This window comes from Topomyia yanbarensis, chromosome 2, assembly GCF_030247195.1.
Source record: "Topomyia yanbarensis strain Yona2022 chromosome 2, ASM3024719v1, whole genome shotgun sequence".
Lineage (NCBI taxonomy): Eukaryota > Metazoa > Arthropoda > Insecta > Diptera > Culicidae > Topomyia > Topomyia yanbarensis.
The window spans coordinates 195,536,970-195,558,412 of record NC_080671.1 but is presented as its reverse complement, the minus strand read 5'-3'; the positions used below and the strand labels follow the sequence as shown (position 1 = coordinate 195,558,412).

The 21,443-nt window shown below is 39.8% G+C and overlaps 1 protein-coding gene across 2 annotated transcripts in view; it reads left to right on the top strand.

The window, feature by feature from the left end:
- The window catches only part of LOC131682567 (discoidin domain-containing receptor tyrosine kinase B), an 840,338-nt gene that overhangs the window by 472,619 nt on the left and 346,276 nt on the right, over positions 1 to 21,443 (top strand). The gene's annotated exons all lie outside the window — the stretch shown is intronic.

Sequence of the window (21,443 nt, the reverse complement as noted above, 5' to 3'; positions counted from 1 at the left end):
CACGGAATTTCGCGTGGAATCTCGCGTGGAATTTCGCACGGAATTTCGCACGGAATTTCGCACGGAATTTCGCATGAAATATCGCACGGAATTTCGCATGAAGCTTCGCGCGAAATTTCGCACGAAATTTCGCATAGAATTTCACGCGGAATTTCGCACGGAATTTCGCGCGGAATTTCGCACGGAATTTCTCAAGGAGTTTCGTACGGAATTTCGCACGGAATTTCGCGCGGAATTTCGTGCGAAATTTAGAGCGTAATTCCGCTCGAAATTTCGTACGAAATTCCGCGCGAAATTACGCTCGAAATTTCGCACGAAATTCCGCGCGAAATTCCGTGCGAAATTCCGTACGAAACTCCTTGAGAAATTCCGTGCGAAATTCCGCGCGAAATTCCGTGCGAAATTCCGCGTGAAATTCTATGCGAAATTTCGTGCGAAATTTCGCGCGAAGCTTCATGCGAAATTCCGTGCGATATTTCATGCGAAATTCCGTGCGAAATTCCGTGCGAAATTCCGTGCGAAATTCCGCGCGAAGATTCATGCGAAATTCCGTGCGATATTTCATGCGAAATTCCGTGCGGAATTCCGTGCGAAATTCCGTGCGAGATTCAGTGCGAAATTCCGAGCGAAATTCCGAAATTCAGTACGATGTTCCGTGCAAATTCCGCGAGAAATTCCACACTGGAAATTTCGCACGGAATTTGCACGGAACATCGTACTGAATTTCGCACGAAATTTTGCATGCAATTTATTACGGAATTTCCTACGGAGCTTTGCGCGGAATTTCGCACGAAATTGTTCATGATATTTAGCTCGGAATTTTGCACGAAAGCCGAAAAGTATGGCGACATTCTCGCTGAAGACATTCGACTAACTGACTACAAGATGGCGATGATAAACATATACATCGCACCGAACCTCACTCTGAGGTCTTCAACATTAGCAACATTGATTGAGGTTGCGCCATGCATTAGAACTGGTAGCACAAAAAGCTCAAAATGGCAATTCTGAAGGCAACGATGTTTAGTATGTCCTTTTCGGCATCATGTAAGTTTTCCTCAGTTTTTTTTTCATAATCCGATCAGAATGAAATCAACAGCATTATAAAAGTATTCAATTTTCGAAAAATATATTATAAATTACGTTTCGTTAGTTGTGTAAATTAACAGAAAATTATAACAAATATTCACTGGAGATATAGTGCTGAAAGTTTTATTATGATCTTCTGATCGGGTATACAACCCGAAATTTACGTCGAAGTAGTTTGAAATGTAGTAGTTTAAAATTTTTCGTCATTCTGGAAAATCCGAGTAGGGTGAAGTGCCTATTTTCACCATACTAAGGAGGGCGTCTCATTGATTCATTAATTACTCGGCCTACAAACAATGGAATGCGCACAAATTGGCATCAACAGCTGTGCTTCGTTGTTAACTATCAAGATAATAACATACATGCGCTGAAAACAGTGAAATTCTCGTGTTTGAGCGCAACGAAAACACGAATCGAGTGCCCCTATTGTTGCGCTACCATTTGACTCAATGCGTTAAACAAAGATGGCAGACACTGCTCTAACCAACGGCTTCAAATGGGTAGCGTGATAATAGAAACATAGCGATAATGGGCTCATCACCGTACATGTATCAATTTCTGGCTGCGCAGATGTTTGACTGGTGAACGCGGCCCTTCCACGCCTAAATGGGTCTGGGTTCAATCCCAGCGGAGGTCGTTGAGATTTTCTGAGCTGAACAATCTCTGATCACGTTTTTCTGCGAAGATATGTAAAACCGTTGCGTTGGTCCCAATCCATGTGTTGTGGAACCGATATGTAGGGTCCAAATGGCGGACGGAGACCGACATGAAAAAAATATTTCTATTTGAGTCTGAAATTTCAAATTGCAAGGCCTACTTGTTTCGTTAGCGGCGAATGCAACAATCGTTCGTATCGTTTTGTATGACGCGCTTTTAGTACAGCAAAAACAACGTGAAACCCATAAAATCATTATTGGTACCTTTAGTCTGCATTGTTCGCAGGAAACTTGCCATGAGACATGCAACCCAGTCCTCCAATGGAACGGAATCGCACGGAATTTCGCGCGGAATTTTGTGCGAAATTTCGAGCGTAATTTCGCGCGGAATTTCGTACGAAATTTCGAGCGTAATTTCGCGCGGCATTTCGCTCGGAATTTCACACGGAATTTCGTACGGAATTTCACACGGAATTTCGCACGGATTATCGCACGGAAATTCGCACGGAATTTCGCATGGAATTTCGCACGGAATTTCGCATGGAAGTTCGCACGGAATTTCGCACGGAATTTCGCATGAAATTTCGCACGGAATTTCGCACGTAGCTTCGCGCGGAATTTCACACGGAATTTTGCGTGGAATTTTGCGTGGAATTTCGCACGGAATTTCGTACGGAATTTCACAAGGAATTTCGTGAGGAATTTCGCACGGAATTTCGCGCGGAATTTCACACGGAATTTCGCACGGAATTTCGCACGAGATTTCGCGCGGAATTTCGCACGGAATTTCGCATGAAATTTCGCACGGAATTTCGCACGAAGCTTCGCGCGAGAGGTGTGCGCCGATGCATTTTTAATCGGCGGCGGCGTAAGCGACATTTTTTGCCGGCGGCGGCGGCGTCACGCCGTTGGACCCTAACGGCGGCGGCGCGCCGGCGTGTGTCGGCGTGACGAATATTGACGCCAAGGTAACTAAAAAAAATTCTTAACAGTACAATTCATTTCTCAAATTTTCGGTTGCTATTGTAACAGACTTCACAGCACATACAAACAAACGTTACAGTTTGAAGAAAATCTAAAAAATCATCGCCCACGATGTACTAGCGACATCTGTTGAACACATTGCACAAAATGTAATTCTCGCAACCATATCAATTTTTTTCAACTGATGCTCCAATAGTGACCACCCTGCTTGCCAAATGCAAGATAATAAATGAAAGGTGGAACTATTTTTACAGTTGTAAAATTTGAAGAACGAAATAGAAAAATTGGCGATGTCGCATACTACGACTTCGCATGAAATAATGATTGCAATGGACAAATTTGAAGAATGCAGAGTAACGACTGTATTTCAATGACCCATAATAATTATTTATTGTTCTATATTTGGGAAATTAAGTAACGGTAAAACAGTTTTTGTTTTGTTTGAGGAAATTAATTGTCGTTGTCGTTTCATTGTTTTTTGTTTCTATTTAGTCATCTTTACCGTAAGCCCGGGGACAATTGACAGCTCCCATATATTGAATTCATAAGCAAATTTTGGGGTGATTTGGTGATGTCATGGCGGCTCGAATGGAGCAAAATTTGAAAAAGGCGCATCCCATTTATTATTTTCCATATCTGTGGAAAATAATTAATTTAAGCATTTCTACCATTTCTTTTTGCTGCTAGAATTCTAATAAAACATAAATTCTATTCAAAACGAATGGTTAAGCTTGGTGGTGATGTACTTTCATTGGCCAAAATGTTTTTCATTTACATGTCTCGAGATAAAAAGCACCAATGATTTAACGGTTTCAAACTTCACACAACAAGAAAACCAAAACATGTTTAGGAGGGAAGAGAGTCGGTTGTTAAAAACAACGACTTCCAGCTAAATATATAATAAGATTTATGTAACTTTGGTGACGGTTTTCAGTTAGGGATAAATTTATTCTCTAATAATAGTTTTCTTTATTCACATTTTGGAATAAGCTTTTTCTAAATGTTGTTCTAGCTGCATTGACGGCGTTCATAACACACGTAACGAAACACGCTTTTCTCTTGAAACTTTTTCGTTTCGTTGTTCGTGGTACTCATACAGAGAAGGCATACAAGCGCCACCATCAAATCGGTGGTGCATATATGAAACAAGAACTATCTGTCAAGTTGTCCCTGGGTTGTTTACCGTCGCTCTTTTAGAATCCCGCAGATATCAGGAACCCTAACACGAGGCGTTACTATTGGCATTACTGCGCAGAAATGTAACTTTTAATGATCGTGTAAGGACACCTTTCAAGGTAGACACATTACTTCATTTTCCAGGCTGGTGTTTACTTTTACTTCTTGTAAGTACAAAATCGCCAATGATAAGGAATACGATTCCCTGGCACTACATTTTCTTACAACGTACGGTCTGCTTCTATCTTGAGTGCAAAGTATGCTCGATTTGCTGAAATAATACAGATCTACACCCTGACGAAACCTAAAAATAGTTACTATCAATCATAATCATTCCACGACTTGACGTGTTAGCTCCTGTTAGGTTGAAACTGATCACTAAACAAGTCTGATTGAAAATGGTCTGAGCGTTCTCTAGTTTTTGTAGCACCCGCACCCATCCAATTTCTCCAGCAGTTCCGGGGACCAACAAATTCTAATCCATTGCATACATTCGATACACCGAATCAATTAAATTACTAACGTCCTGTTATGTGCTTACTTATCGATCGCCATCGTGTTGTAACTTAAGAAATGGTTGTGAACAACTCCCACCTTGGGCACTTCGACAAGAATGAATTTCACATTTCCGGCCCATATTGTTTGTTTTGGTTTGTATGAGATTAAAAAGACAGTAACGTTTTCGGATGGGTGCGGAAACTAAGTAACGCAATTAGCTCTGTGTCAAAATCTCACTAACGCCACCGATTTGTAATTGAAATCGACCGTTTTTTCTACGAGTGATGAAAATTCATCTCGTGTGACGTCTTATTTGTCTGTGATACCGGGCTGGTGCAACTGACACTGAAAATCTTTCTTGAGTGGGGCTAGATCACACGATGAATAATTTATGAGACTAGAAATCTTACCCTCTGCATCGCCACATCTGTGCACCAGCGTCGCGAAAAGTCAAGATCACTTTGCTCAACTATTCTTCGGGAAAAAAAATTTAAAATAGGTGACGATTCAATCAATTATAAATAAACCTCGCATTGAAAATAAATTTTGTGTTTTCACAAAAATAGTTCACGTAAAAAAAGACATTATACTGAAATGTTTACTATGGTTGTGTCTGAATATGTTTAATATTTTTATGATTCTAATTCATAACTCGATGAAACATTGATTCGTATTAACTTTATTGACTAAAACAGTCAAGAATTGAACGACGTGCAACGATTTTCGTAAATTCTCGTCGTGTTATCGTGATATTTTAGTCTTGAGCTTACCGTTGGATTTTTTACACAGAGTCACGCGTCTTATAGTTTTCTAAATTATTTCACGGACATGAGTTGTGGCTAGGTAATGTATTTTGCTCAGCGCAGTTTCATTTAATTCCGAACATTTCTCTGAATTTTAACAAAGGAATAACAGGGTTACAGGTCCTAGTAATGTCTTTGTATCTAATGCTCGTGCCTATGAGACTGGTTGCTAGCAGTTGTACACAATAGCTCACATAGAAATTTCAAAACCAAAAAGCAGAGCGAATAATCCATGAATGATAGTCTGCGTTCCTTGTAATTGTTTACGTAAGTATAATAAGATTATGTCGTCGCTGTTGTGCTACCTTATGACAAGCGCCATTTAGCACATTTCGAGAAAAACGATTTTTAAAGTTTGAGATTGAATATCTTGAAACTTATAAATGGTATAAACAATCCAAAGAAGACAATTGATGCTTCTATCTGTTCTGCATTAATCTCTCAAATATTACGAAGATCGGTTGACTATGTTGCGAGTTTTTACTATGAATGTAAACAAAAGTCGCACTCACACGTGTCATAGGCGTGTATTGATGACAAAATTTGTATGACGTGTCATAATCGTGCATGGAAAATTTTCCATAGAAAAAAATCATCACTTTTTAACTTTTATTCATATCTTTGGGTTCATATGGTCTATAAACATTCGGTGAAATGCATTTTAAAGGAAATGAGTCAGGGAATCTAGAAAAAATAGTTATTCTTGATTACAGTGTTGCCAAATATATTTTATTTCCAGTTCAAAACTAAAACTGTGTTTTTCTCACAACTCGTATAATTTTCTTTCGAAAATGTTTATGCCATTGTGTTCCTCAGACATTTTCACACATAAAACCGTCTAAAACTTCAATATAACTTGAGCCAATCCCTAGACATAGTGATTTGAAGCAAAAAACTCACAATTTCTTATCATGTTTCTAGCTATATCTAAGTAACCAAGTAGAATTTCAAAATTCTGAAAACGCCACTTTGTAGAGATTTTTCAAACAAGTAATGTGGCATATCTTACTCAGTTTACTCCAAAATGGCGTTTGTCATAAGATAGCACAACAGCGACGATGTGGAAAATTAATTACTTCATGAATTACATCATGAACAGTTTCACAAACTCGACTGGTGAATCGTGTGTAGCATATTAGGAATTAAGAATCGGTTAAAAAATCAATGAATAATACACTGCGTTCCAGTGAAATTGATTACGTGCAAAGATTAGGATCAGGCACATAATCGTAAATTTCAGGCACATATATCCTTAAAGTGGAAGTTTTTTTTAATTTGTGGACCATTTCACGCACACGAATGGTGAATTGAAACTTATATGCTCACAATCATAACCAGTTGACGAAGCAAGAATGGATCTTTGAATTATATAACGAGTATCGTGTAATGGTTTTCGAGAAAATATCAAGATTATTTTAATTTTGTAATCCAATTGACGACCACTAGTACCAAATAATGATCAAGATGTGATAAATCATCAATCAGTTAACGTCGTATATTCGGCCCATGGACAATGTTCCTAGATTTGTGGATAAAATTATGAGTCAACAATTTTAGAGTTCGCGAATTGTCGGCGCGGAAAAAATGCATCGGCGGCGCGCCGCCGATCTACCGTTTGGCGTCGGCGTACGTTAAAAATTACCGGCGGCGGCGGCGTGACGCGGCGGCGCACAGGTCTATTCGCGCGGAATTTCGCGCGGAATTTCGCGCGGAATTTCACACGGAATTTTGCGTGGAATTTCGCACGGAATTTCGTACGGAATTTCACAAGGAATTTCGTGAGGAATTTCGCACGGAATTTCGCGCGGAATTTCGCGCGGAATTTCGCACGGAATTTCGAGCGTAATTTCGCGTGGAATTTCGCACGGAATTTCGCACGGAATTTCGCGAGAAACTTCGCGCGGAATTTCGCACGGAATTTCGCACGGAACTTCGCGCGGAATTTCGAATGGAATTTCACACGAAAATTCCAAACAGAATTTCGCACGAAATTTTGTACGGAATTTCGCACGAAATTTTGTACGGAATTTCGCACGGAATTTCGCACGGAGTTTCGTACGGAATGTCGCACGGATTATCGCACGGAAATTCGCACGGAATTTCGCATGGAATTTCGCACGGAATTTCGCACGAGATTTCACACCGAATTTCACACGAAATTTCGCGCGGAATTTCGCACGGAATTTCGCACGGAATTTCGCACGGAATTTCGCACGGAATTTCACACGGAATTTCGCACGGAATTTCGCGTGGAATTTCGCGTGGAATTTCGCGCGGAATTTCGCACGGAATTTCGCACAGAATTTCGCATGAAATATCGCACGGAATTTCGCATGAAGCTTCGCGCGGAATTTCGCACGGAATTTCGCACGAAATTTCGCACGAAATTTCGCATAGAATGCGCACGGAATTTCGCACGGAATTTCGCATGAAATATCGCACGGAATTTCGCATGAAGCTTCGCGCGGAATTTCGCACGGAATTTCGCACGAAATTTCGCACGAAATTTCGCATAGAATTTCACGCGGAATTTCGCACGGAATTTCGCGCGGAATTTCGCACGGAATTTCTCAAGGAATTTCGTACGGAATTTCGCACGGAATTTCGCTCGGAATTTCGTGCGAAATTTCGAGCGTAATTTCGCGCGGCATTTCGCACGGAATTTCACACGGAATTTCGCGCGGAATTTCACACGGAATTTCGCACGGAAATTCGCACGGAATTTCGCATGGAATTTCGCATGGAAGTTCGCACGGAATTTCGCACGAGATTTCACACGGAATTTCACACGGAATTTCGCCCGAAATTTCGCACGGAATTTCGCACGAGATTTCGCGCGGAATTTCGCACGGAATTTCGCATGAAATTTCGCACGGAATTTCGCACGAAGCTTCGCGCGGAATTTCGCGTGGAATTTCGCGCGGAATTTCACACGGAATTTTGCGTGGAATTTCGCACGGAATTTCGTACGGAATTTCACAAGGAATTTCGTGAGGAATTTCGCACGGAATATTGCGCGGAATTTCGCACGGAATTTCTAGCGTAATTTTGCGTGGAATTTCGCACGGAATTTCGCACGGAATTTCGCGCGGAATTTCGCACGGAATTTCGCACGGAATTTCGCGCGAAATTTCGCATGAAATTTCGCACGGAATATCGCATGAAGCTTCGCGCGGAGTTTCTCACGGAATTTCGCATAGAATTTCACGCGGAATTTCGCACGGAATTTGGCACGGAATTTCACAAGGAATTTCGCACGGAATTTCGCGCGGAATTTCGTGCAAAATTTCGTGCGAAATTTCGAGCTTTATTTCGCACGGCATTTCGCACGGAATTTCACACGGAATTTCACACGGAATTTCGCACGGATTATCGCACGGAAATTCGCACGGAATTTCGCATGGAAGTTCGCACGGAATTTCGCACGGAATTTCGCACGAGATTTCACACGGAATTTCACACGGAATTTCACACGGAATTTCGCACGAAATTTCGCACGGAATTTCGCGCGGAATTTCGCACGGAATTTTGCGTGGAATTTCGCACGGAATTTCGTACGGAATTTCACAAGGAATTTCGTACGGAATTTCGCACGGAATTTCGCGCGGAATTTCGCACGGAATTTTGCGAGAAATTTCGCGCGGAATTTCGCACGGAATTTCGCACGAAATTTCGAACGGAATTTCGCACGGAATTTCGCGAGAAATTTCGCACGGAATTTCGCACGAAGCTTCGCGCGGAATTTCGCACGGAATTTCGCACGAAATTTCGCATAGAATTTCGCGCGGAATTTCGCACGGAATTTCGCACGGAATTTCACAAGGAATTTCGTACGGAATTTCGCACGGAATTTCGCGCGGAATTTCGCACGGAATTTCGCAAGAAATTTCGCACGAAATTCCACGCGGAATTTCTCATGAAATTTCCCACTGAATTTCAAATCTCTTTCATTTTAATACGCCTGATTAATGCTAGTGTTCTCACAGATGATTTTCACTTCCATGCTTCTGTGAAAATTTCAATGGAAGCCTTGATTCGAAATACGGTGGGTCTGGAACAGCTGACAATGATTATTATCTTCAAACATGCTTTATGGCGTGGAGCCATTTTGTAATTGTTGTTTTACCATACGTGTTGACAGGAAAATTATCAAAGAATCACAAAACTGAATTCAATATATTGTTCGTAAATATTAGACGGCATTTGAAGCCAAGTTTCGAATAAAAAGGTCGAGCACATTTGTTTCTCTGGTAGTATTAGTCTCAAACTATTCTGATCCATACTGTGCAGTGGCAATTACAAGGAAGAGTTGAAAGTAGACTGTTGTGCTGTTAAACAGGGACGAAAGAAGGATAGTGACCGTGCACGTTGAGGTTGAAGGGCAGATCAATCCACTATCTACATATATCTTTAATTGTTTATACAAGAGGAAAAATGCATCCACATAAACACTATTGTTCCCTTGGTTTCCAGTTCCTCGACGGATACACAAGTGTATCGGGCAGTAGCGGAATCGGCACACACCATCCTTTCAAGACACCACTCAACGCTCAATTGCACCCGTACAACCTCCGCAGTGAATTAATCTTTAACGAGTTAAATTGAGTTTAGCGAATTCCATGAATACACAAACAAATTCTATTTTTTCCTGCTCGAATATTCACTCACACGCATCCCATTCCACGGTCTTGGGGGCTCGCTGGAGGATTGCCAAAGTACCGAGGAGGAAACACGGGCATCACTTTTCTTTCCTCGCGTGAGTAAAAGTCGAAGAAATATGCGCCTGTCTTCGGTGAGTCAATAAACGTCACTTTAACCGTGGTTCTCGTCCTGTCCTGGCAGACAGACAGACAGAGCGCTTTGGCTTCGGTCACAGGTGACAGGTGACAAAACCCCTTCCGTCGAATAGTATCTTCATCGACTGGTTCTGGCTGGGAAAAATGTCTTCGTTCGTCTTTATGGCAGCAAGGATCCGGCATTGTTTTCCACCATCCTCAAGGGAGTTTGTTGATTCGATAAATTATCGCTTTTCTCTTCTGTGATAAATTTAGATTATTTGAAAGGAATAAAAAAGAGTGCAGAAAATGGCAGTTTATCTTGGGATGCCTTCGACCGAGCTATCGATTCCATGGCGGTCTGAAGTGGATTTTTCGGTTCGTGCGATCGATCCAACAGTCCACAGAGAACCAGTCTGGGCGCAGTGGCAATTGAATATTCAAAAGACGCTCTAAGCGATGCGTCCCGTAGCACGGATTGGAGCTGCTGTTTTCGGGGGTGTAAACGAAGGAGTGTTGGTTGGCGCCCACACGTTACCAGTTTGGTAATTGATTTTCTATGTGTTTCAGCCGGCTCAATTATTCCTCCTGAGCAGGGCCGCAGAGAGAAAATACAGGCCCGGGGGGTCCAACGTACGGGCCCCCACTACTGTGTATTGCCTGAGTACAAAAAAGTAAATGTTTGAAATACATTGGAGTTCACTGATATTATGTATAGTACACTGAAATTTTATATTCATGTACCATTTTTTTGCTCTAGTTCTTTGTAGTGCCAATGAAGTAAAAAACGTAGAGTATTTTTATACTTTGGGAGTTTTTAATACCTCTTCGACAGTTTTGACTTTGAAAAGCGCCATTTTTGTTAATAGTATTTATAAAAGTAAGGAAATGGCAAGATTAAAAATGTAGTAAAAAGATAAAAAACAATAGAAAAATTAAATATTAAAAGAATGTACAAAAGAGCTAAAAATAACAAAATTAACCAAATAAACAAATTAATATCAATTGTCAAAAAAGGTTTAATCGAGAAAAACCAAAACAAAACCGATAAAAAATTGATAAAGGAAAACAGGAAATTAGAAAAACATATTGCGAAGATTAAAAAAGTCGAACGTTATTGAACAAATGGTGAAAATAATGAAAAATCGATAGAGAAGTAGGAAAATTTTTTAGAATCAATGCGAATGAAAAGAAACTACTAAAAAGAATACAAACATTAATATAAAAAATGCATAAAACTGAGAAAACTCGATAAATCAAGAATAATAAAATTTATATAGCATTAAAAACAAGACATATATAAAGTAATAGAAAAAATAAATAAAACGTTAAGAATGCATAAAACTAGAGGAGTATATATAAAAGACAAGAATAAAATAACCATAAAGAAATTAAAAAAAATGAACGAACCAGAAAATTTTGAAAAGCTGGAAAATTTAAATGATGAAAAGACGAAAAAGTATAGAAAATTGTAAGTATTGAACAAAAACGAAGCAAACAGACAAAATGGAAAATAAAAAATAATAGGAAAAAGCCAACATGGTATATTATAGAAACACAAAAATGAAGATATTAACACGAAAAAAAATGAATAAAACGGATACTATTTAAAGAATAGAAAAAAGCACTAGAAATGAAATTTGAAATAAATTCAAACAACGAACTAAATGTAAAATTAAGAAAAAGTGCGCAAAGTGTTAAGAAAAGATAAATCAAATGATTTTTAGGAAAATAAAAAAAAATCTATGTTAACGTATAGTAAAATGGTCAACTGAAAAAGTACTTTCAAAATAGGTTAAATGGAAAACATGAAGAAATAACAATAACGAATTAAATTTTAAGAAAAAACGAATAAAAAATAAATAAAATTATATTAAATGAACAATGTGAAAAAAATAAAACTACGATAAACGGAAAGCTAAAAACTAGAAAAAGAGGAAAAAAAGGAGAAAGGTAAAAAAATAAACAATAAGACAAATTGGAATGAATTTGAATAAGTAAAATTGCTTTTGGAAATGCAAAAAATATGAAAAAAAGGAAATAGAAAAACGCTATGACAAGAATAAATGTAGCTAATAGACAAATTCTAAAAATTAGGTGGAATGACAAAAGAAACAAATAAAAAAGCAAGGTATTTAAATATGACACAATAAGAAAAAATTAAGAAAGCAGAATTTTTTCAAAAAAATGCAAATAATATTAAATAACAGAGAAAAAACTATAAATTAAAGTAAGTGATAGTGTTAGCAATAGAAAAAAAAGCTAAAGTAAGGAACGTAAAAAAATGGATAAAATAAAAGTATGCAAAAAGATAAAAAGGCAGAATCTTACAATTGTAGAAATACAAATACAATACAAGTCCATGTAGGAATAAAACAATGGAACAAAAACGAGAAACATGAATCAAATTTCAAATAAGGGCTTTGGTTGGATTTTACGCTATGCTGGTTTCGAAAACATTCATAATCCTATAAAACATGGATTGTTCTTTTATTTGTGTTGGTGTGTTAGCACACCTTAAATTATTTTACAAGAATGTTGATTTCTAGAAAATAGCTCAAAAATAAAAATAAAATCGTTACGTTCAGGAAGCGACGTTCAAAATCTCACGCTCACACCTCCAAAACGAAAAGATTTTGTATGCGGATTTAACTAGCTAGATTAGTTAGCTAATCTTGCTAACTAGTTGATTTAGTTTGGTCAATTTTCTCTTCGAAATCAATCAAACACAATTTAGCAATTTAGTTGAACGTATGCATCTTAGAATCATTAGCAGCTGAAGGATTGTGAACTGAGAGATCTTCTCTTTATGCTCCATGACATATAAAATTCAAAACAAAACTATTAAAATGTTAGTAGAATTTTCGCTATTCTAGTTACCTCATACACAAGATATTGAATTTTTAATTGTATTCTCAAATAAATTTTTGTCGAAAAAGTATTTGTCAAAATTTTGGTTTAGGTTAAAAATCCGGGCCCCCTTCAAAACTCCGGGCCCGGGGGGAAACACCCCGATCCCCCCCCCCCTCTCGGCGGCCCTGCTCCTGAGTAATTCACAAATTGGTGTCGCGACACAGAGCTGCAGTAGTAGTGGTTGAAGGTTGGATAAATGCCTAGCATAATAAGAGCAATAAAATTAAATCAATGGGGGCAGATTACGGCAACCTCCGAGCAAATGCCGTTAACCCAATGGAATGCTTGTTTGAGGAGGGGCTTTTTTTCCTAGCAAGAAATTAAAGTACGATATAATGTAGTTTTTTATGTCCTTCCAGTTCGTTTGAGTAGTCTCGATAGCACCGGCTTGTGCTGTATCCACTGTGGCCCTGGAAAGTTAGTCGCAGACGAAATAAGAAGGGTCATTCCCGTGCTCGGATCACGAATGGGTGAAAGTGTACGACGTTATAGCTACGTTCAATTACAATAAATTTACTGAAAATGTTTGGCCAAGTGCCAACGACAACAAAATTCAAATGTCTCGGCGAAAGCACCGCTGTGTACTTTCGCAACGAAGGATAAGACTTATGGATATTGATTTTATGTGCTTAGTTCAGCCAAAGGTACGGTCGTTTGTAACTCTTACTCACTTAGTAGCTTCGGCATAAGCGAGTTTACGGTCTTAACCGGGATGATGTCGAGTAAATACTGTACGATTTCAACTACCACACTGTTTTGAAGAATTTCAACCAAATGGTGGCATGGTTGATCTAATACAAATGTTGCTTAGATTCGTAGGCTCATTTGTCTTTTTTTTATTTTTGACCAATATTATCTATAAACAAACAGAAATCACCAATTGATTGATTTTCATCCTCTTGCATTAAATTCTAGAAGTATTTTATATTTTTTTGGTAACTTTAATAATGTTTATGTTTATTGATTCGTATCGAGTTAGTTTTACGTAAAGTTTTCCTGACTTATCCCAACTCTTTTAATCCATGCTTTCCCGAGTTTTCGATCGAAACGGATAGTATGTTTTCGCTGTTATCAGTGTGTATAGTAAAAAAAGTATAGTGACGGCCAGCCTTTGTCTGAGACAGAACCATCGTTTGTCGGTGCCTGGCTAGCGCAGTGAATCGATTCGGTGAAGACGAATGAACGCCGCTGGAGAAGCTGAGTATTAGTTTACTTTTCTCTTTTTTAACGTATTCACCTTGTACCGCTGCTTTATATATTCCATTCCGTATATAATTTCGCGCCTAAATGTTCGTGGGTGAGAACAATTTAAATAGATATAGCTGATGTTCCCAAAATCACTCTCTCCCCTGATTCCTCCAATATTCTTCGCATAAAAAAATATCCAGACAGTTCCAATGGACCATGGGTGATCTTCTTTCGACACAGGAATAAGGAATCAGTAGCGTCTGGCTCAAATGGCACGTTCCCCATGTTGATCGGAGATTTGTGCCTTGCCAAGAATCGTCTTTTCATCATTCTCCTGATGGGAAGGATTGGGGAAGTGATAAGGTTAGGGGTAAGGAAAACAACGACACAGAACAATTAAAACAGAGCATTCTGCACCCCCGGAGTGATGCTGAACGATCTGCAGGTGCTACAACAGCAGGAATAAAACTTCCAACCCCCGGAGGGATTTAGAACCTCTACTCAAACAGAGAGCGGATATATCAACACCCCTGAGGGATATTGAGATAACAGAACGACAACACTCCCGATGAGATATTGTCATTCAAATACGGCTAAAAACTATAGCTCTTTACCACACTGGGTTAGGAACAAAACCATATCCTTAAATTTCAGCTCTCTGTACATAGGTTCATCTATGTATGGAGAACCAAAAATCCGGATACGCAATTGCATTAATACAGGGCAATTGCATATCAAATGATATGATGTTCCGTAATCGGATTCACAAAGATCACATGAATAATACAATACTCAGCGCGCTGAATAGTAGCCATGTGATAATTGAGTTTGCAATGTCCAGTCAGTGTCCTGACCAGAATACTGCAGTTGTGCTTGGAAGAATGCAACAAATTTCTTGACATTTTCGGACTCACACCAGGCAGAAAAGCCTTCGTTTGAACGCAAGTTTGCAAGCTACGCCAATGGTTGGCATGTTCGAATGCAGCCCAAGAGCGAATCTTGTGCTTTATCCAACTTATTGACAGTGGTAGAACTGGTTCTGGACCAACGAAATCAGTCGCAGCGCCAGCTCTAGCCAATTCGTCCGCCCATTCATTTCCAGTAATACCGGAATGACCGGGTACCCATAGAAGGTAGATAGTATTTGAAATTCTAAGTTCTTCGATTTGAGTTCGACATGCGATTACTAATTTCGATCTCGAATCTGCCGAACTAAGTGCTTTCAGGGCAGCCTGACTGTCAGAGCAAAAATAGATTCTTTTACCGCAAATTCCCTGTTGAAGTGCGGATTGTACGCCACACAGAATCGCAAAGATTTCTGCTTGGAATACGGTACAGTATCTACCAAGCGAATGAGATTGGTTCAATCTCTCAAAGCCCTCCAACAAAGGACCGTCCGTATAACAAACTACGTATTCTTCAAGTTGTCGCTCCATCCAGCCAGACAGCCATTCCTCACGAAGAGGAATTCTCACATTGAAAGTTTTAGAAGGAACACTACATGTGAGTGTAGGGTCACTGGGAGCAAGTGTATATTCATCCCAAGTAACCATTTGGGGCCACAGTCTTGTGTGGCTAGTTACACGATCTATTGGGTTACTGTTCCAGAGCCCAGTAACCTTAAGACGGTATGCACAAGAAAGTGCTTCTTGTTTCAGAAACACATGTAGTGGTTTTATGTTCAACAGTGTCTCGAGAGCAGCAGTAGGTGTTGTCGAGAACGCACCAGTCATCGCCATCAAGACCATCCTCTGAAGATGGTTTAACTTTGATTGGATTGTCATGACTACTCACTTCTGCCACCAGACAAGGCACCCGTATGCCAGTATTGGTCTAACAATTGTTGTGTAGATTCACTGAATGTACTTGGGTTTGAGTCCCCAAGATTTGCCGAAAGCCCGTCTACATTGGCCAAAGGCCATGCAAGCTTTCTTGATCCTGAAATCGATGTGAGCTGCCCAATTAAGTTTTGAGTCGAGAATTATCCCAACGTACTTAACTTGATCTTCGACAATAATTTCAGAGTCAAAAAACTGCAATGGACGAGCTCCGGTTGTAATCCTTCGTTGCGTGAAAAGCACCATTGAGGTTTTATTTGGATTAACTGATAGTCCAACATGAAGACACCACCGCTCAACAACACATAAGGCTTGTTGCATCAAATCAAAAAGTGTGTTAATGCAAATACCGGTAACCATTATATGATAATCATCGGCGAAACCATACGTCGGAAACCCAAGCTCATTTAGTTTTCTCAACAAGCTATCGGCGACAAGGTTCCATAGAAGTGGTGACAGCACACCACCTTGAGGACATCCGCAGACACTTAGTTTCCTCATCTCTACTTGTCTTAACCCTTAAATGCGCAATGTTGCTTTAAAACAACATTGCGAAAACCATTTTAAAATTATCAGAGTAACGTATAAAAGCTGTGAGACAATTTTCAGAAAATTTGAAAAAAATTAATTTGCGCCTTTAAGGGTTAACGATGAGCACAGATATCGGTTGCTGAGCATTGCGTGTATCCAGTTCGTGATATATGAAGGTACTCCATGATCTCGTGCTGCTTCCAAAATGGATTCGTAAGACACGTTGTCAAAAGCACCTTCAATATCGAGAAAAACTCCTAAACTTGATTTCTTTTGTGAAAAAGCTTTTTCAATGTTGTACATAACATTGTGTAACAGGGTGGTAGTAGACTTCCCCCGCTGATATGCATGTTGCATTGCATGCAGCGGGTGCTCGCCCAAGCTACCATCCCGATTGTAGTGGTCGATTAAACATTCCACTGATTTGAGAAGGAAGGAGGTCAGACTGATCGGTCTAAAGCTCTTTGCCTCCTCATAAGTGACGCGGCCACCTTTGGGAATGAATTTGACAGTTATTTCCCGCCACGCTAATGGAATGTATCCTGTTGCAAGACTGCAAGTAAGAACCTTTTTCAAAATATGCTTGAAGTGTTCATATCCTTTTTGTAGTAGAACTGAAATAATTCCGTCCTTTCCCGGAGACTTATACGGAGCAAAACTTTCAATCGCCCATTTGATCGATTCGGTTGTCACAATTCTACGAGCAAATGCCCAAGAATCAGAACTGCCTGAAAAGAACTCAGGGGCAGTCGCCAGTGATAGCTCCGTACATCCTGGAAAGTGTGTGTCAAAAAGTCAGTTGAGTACTACATCTTCGTCAGACGAGTATTCACCATTAGCAGTTCTAATGGAACTGACATGAAAGTCTTTCGATTTCGAAAGTAACTTATTTAATCTACTAGTCTCGTTGAGACTTGAGACATTTGTGCAGAGGCTTTTCCAACCACTTCGCTCAGAGGATCGAAGGGCATTTCTGTATGCTTTGCGAGCCAACTTAAATGCCTCCGACCCGTCTCTGCGTCTGCGATTCTAAGCTCTCCTACATAACTTTTTGAGTCGAACTAGTTCGGTATTCCACCAAGGTGTTCCTCTAGAAGCACGCATAACTCGAAGCGGACAAGCCTCGTGGTATGCTGCTACTATGAGTGAGCTTGTTTTATCCACGACCTCATCCAAATCACTTGGAGATTCAATCGTCGGAAGTTACCCATGAAACCTAGTCGCCAAGTCCTCTTCGTAGAGGTCCCAGTTCGTAGATTTGGGATTACGATAGGTAACGATATCTAGCGAGACGTTTAAATGATCAAAGACGATGTACTTATGATCAGATAACGACGGTTCGAGCTCGTTTGGTACGAGCCAGTTTGTCAACTCATGCGTAATACTGTCAGAGCAGAGAGTTACATCTAACACCTCTTCTCTGCCAGCTCGTGCAAAAGTTGGGCGGATTCCTGCATTAAGAATGTGCAGATTTGTACTACTTAAGTATTCCATCAATTCGGTGCCTCTCAAATTGATATCAGAGCTGCCCCAAATTATGTGGTGGAAATTTGCATCACTGCCGATTATGAGAGGAAACCCATTTCTGCCACAGTATGATACAACCCTTTTGAAATCATCAGAAGGTGATGGTTCATTATGCGGCAAATATGCCGAACAATAGACGTATTTCTTGTTTATGTTGTCAACAATCATATTTACCATGACAGTACAAATATCACGAGTTGTGAGGTCCGATATAAGACAAGCGTCAATTGCACTATTTGCAAGTATACATGCACGAGGCATTTCACGTGGATTTGTCATGCTATTTTTGTTGAAAGCTACGAAGACGGGGTTAAGTAGCTTTTCAACATAGAAGTTTCCTTTATGGAAATACGGTTCTTGAACCAAAGCTATGGAAGCTTTCCCTTCCTGCACAAGGCGAGATAGATTCATAGTTGCTGTATGTTTATGCTCAAGATTAATTTGTGCTACTCTAACCATATTCGATTACAGCACTACACATTTCATCATCAGCACTTGTTGTACAGCAACTAGAAGATACCAAACACGTTGGCTTATAATCGCATATAGCGAACCCCGAAATGGGTATTAGGAACATGAACATCATTTGAATTCCACGATTTGCGAAGAAACGAACGTCCACTGTGTCAGAGATTCGCATAACACAGCAAGGGTAAGACCCACGACACTCCGTGCGCGACTGGCATATTTTAGTCCTGCCAGCCATTCAGTCCTCGGCACGGAGTAACACCTTCACTTGAGGACTCCTGTTTTCAGTCGCCTCCTACGACATGGGAACAGGAACCCAGTGGATCAATTCTTGGTTGACATACTTCAACCCGCCGGATGCCAGACGGCCTCTAGGCTGGTTTTGTCCGGAGAAAGATAATAGAGTTATCAACCTCCTAGTGGACCACAGCCAGTTACTGGGGAGTTCGCCCGGCTCTTCCCAGGCTCCGTTCACCATTGAGAATATTTTAAACCCCCTCAACAATTTTACCCATAGCACGGGTCGCATGACACTATGGAATTGGGGTTCCCTGTTTGGTGTTACCACCGGAACAGGTAGTCCGTAGTGTAATGCTTAGCCGGTTGAAACAACCACTACCGACACTACACGGCTTATCTAGGCTATTCGGAGAAATAATATTCAGAGACTTCGACACAACTCGAAGTCTCTGAATATTATGGAAATTTCACGGGAGCTAACAACTCACTACTCCGCCGTAGCGTGTTCGAGCTAATCAGATAAGTATTATAGTGAATGACCTTGACTAGGCAAACCACATTGCTTGCTTCGAGCTTTTTGCGAAGCAATGTAGGGTATATGTACCTGCTATGGCCGTGGAAAGGCAAAGGAACGAACGATTGCCTATAACGGTGTTATAGAATCAGAAATGACGTCCCGGCCAGTTGCGATAGTTTGGCTCAGTTTCTATCAACATTCTGTCAGAAAAACATTTTGCTAAACTTGCTGGCTAAAACACATGCATTTTTCGCATGGTGAACTATCGACATCACGAATTACCTACATGGGTCTATCCCAGGACTCATGTCTTACCCTCCTTCTCAACAACTGTTACGTGAATGACATTAACGAATGTCTTGTCAATTCCTGAACGCTAAGGCAACCTGAAAACGACGGGGTAGTCTCTGTTACAGAGCCCAATAATACCGATTTTCAAGAACCGTTGCAAGATACTTTGGACAATTTGTCTGCTTGGACTCTTCAGCTGGGTATCGAGTTCTCTACGGAAAAGGTTGAACTGGTCGTCTTTTCAAGGAAGCGTGAGCCGGCGAAACTCCAGATTCTATTAACAGGTGTAACGATTAGTCAGGTTTTCACATTTAAATATCTCGAGGTCTGGTTCGACTCTAAAGGTACCTGGGGATGCAACATTAGGTATCTGAAACAAAAATTCCAACAAAGGATCAATTTTCTCCGGATGCCCACTAGAGTGGGGCATGGTTATATGAAAAAAATAAAAGTTTGCTCCGAGTAACTTTTGGGTCCCATTTAGCTCACAAAACAACTTTGCAAATTTTTAGCTTAATCAGTGAAACTATATTTTTGCGCCCAGGGTTTAAAGTTTACGTGAGATTTTGTATGGGGAAATCGCCTTTTGCAAAATAATTCTTTCAAGAGTCGCCCTTTACCTCCTAAAAATAAACAGATGTCTGTTTTTATAGTAAATTTGTCAATAAATCAAAGTCTAGAAGACCGCGAAACGATCTGATGCTTGTGGAAAAAGTTATTAAGTAAAAAAGATTGATGAAAATTTCACTTTTCATGGCATCACTGCTGCTGATGGTCGAATTATATACAATTGTTTTAACTTTCTCTTATTGTGTACAAAAGAAGCCTCAATTTATCCCTCACAATCCTTGCGAAGTGGCCAAACAGTATAGATAAATGATTTAGATACATTAAGAGAAAATTAACACAAAATTGCGTATAATTGGACAACTGAAAGCAGTGGTGCTAGAAAAAATGAATATTTTATCAATCGGCAGAGCATCAATCGGTTTCTGTTTTTTTTTATCAAGCGTCAGACCGTTTCGTGGTTTTCGAGACTTTGTTTCTTTGTTAAATTTTCTATAAAAGTCACATAACGATTTATTTTTAGGAAGTAAAAATATAGTTTCAAGGGTGCATCTAAGAATTTGCACAGTTGTGGAAATGGAACCTAAAAAGTTGCTCGGAGCTATAATCTTATTTTTGTACCACCCTAGCCCACCCAAGAGAGCCTGATCAGATTGTACCACTCAACGATATTGTCGGTGATGGAATACGGTTGTTGCTCTTGCTGTTTCCGCTCCGCTGAGAAAATGGAGAGAATCCAGAATTGTTGCTTGCGCATTGCCTTGGGTTGCATACACTCGACCCGAACTCGAACCTTGAAATGCTGGCGGGAATTCTGCCGCTGAAAAATTGATTTTGGGAACGCTCGGAGCGATTGCTCATACGATGCGACATCTTGAACCCGTTAGTGATTGAAAACTTCGAGAGGCTGGTCGAGCGTAATTCCCAAACCCGATTTATGTCCTTGTACTTCAACTACATGACACAGAGCATCAATCCTTCTTCGTATAATCCCGATCGTGTCCGTTGTTTAGATACTTCTTTATTTTGTAAAAACATTTAATTAGCAAAGGATTGTCCCATTAAGATTTAAAACAATTCCAGCTAATAGCTCGGTTTTCGGGAGCAGTTTTCTGTCTTTTTTCTTCATATCTTCTCAAAAAATATTGATAAGTAAGAAGGTTTGGTTCAATATGCAACATTCGATGTTGATTGGTTATTAGATGGCCAACAATTCGGAGCACTGCTAAATCAAATGGTAATTGGATGCACAAATCATATTCAAAATATGAGCTTTTTCCGATAGCTCTAGTTCACCCACAAGAGGTTTGAAGTTTCTATAGTAATATATATAGAAACTCGGAAACAAAAACTTAAAATTAAATAAAAAATCTACAACCTAC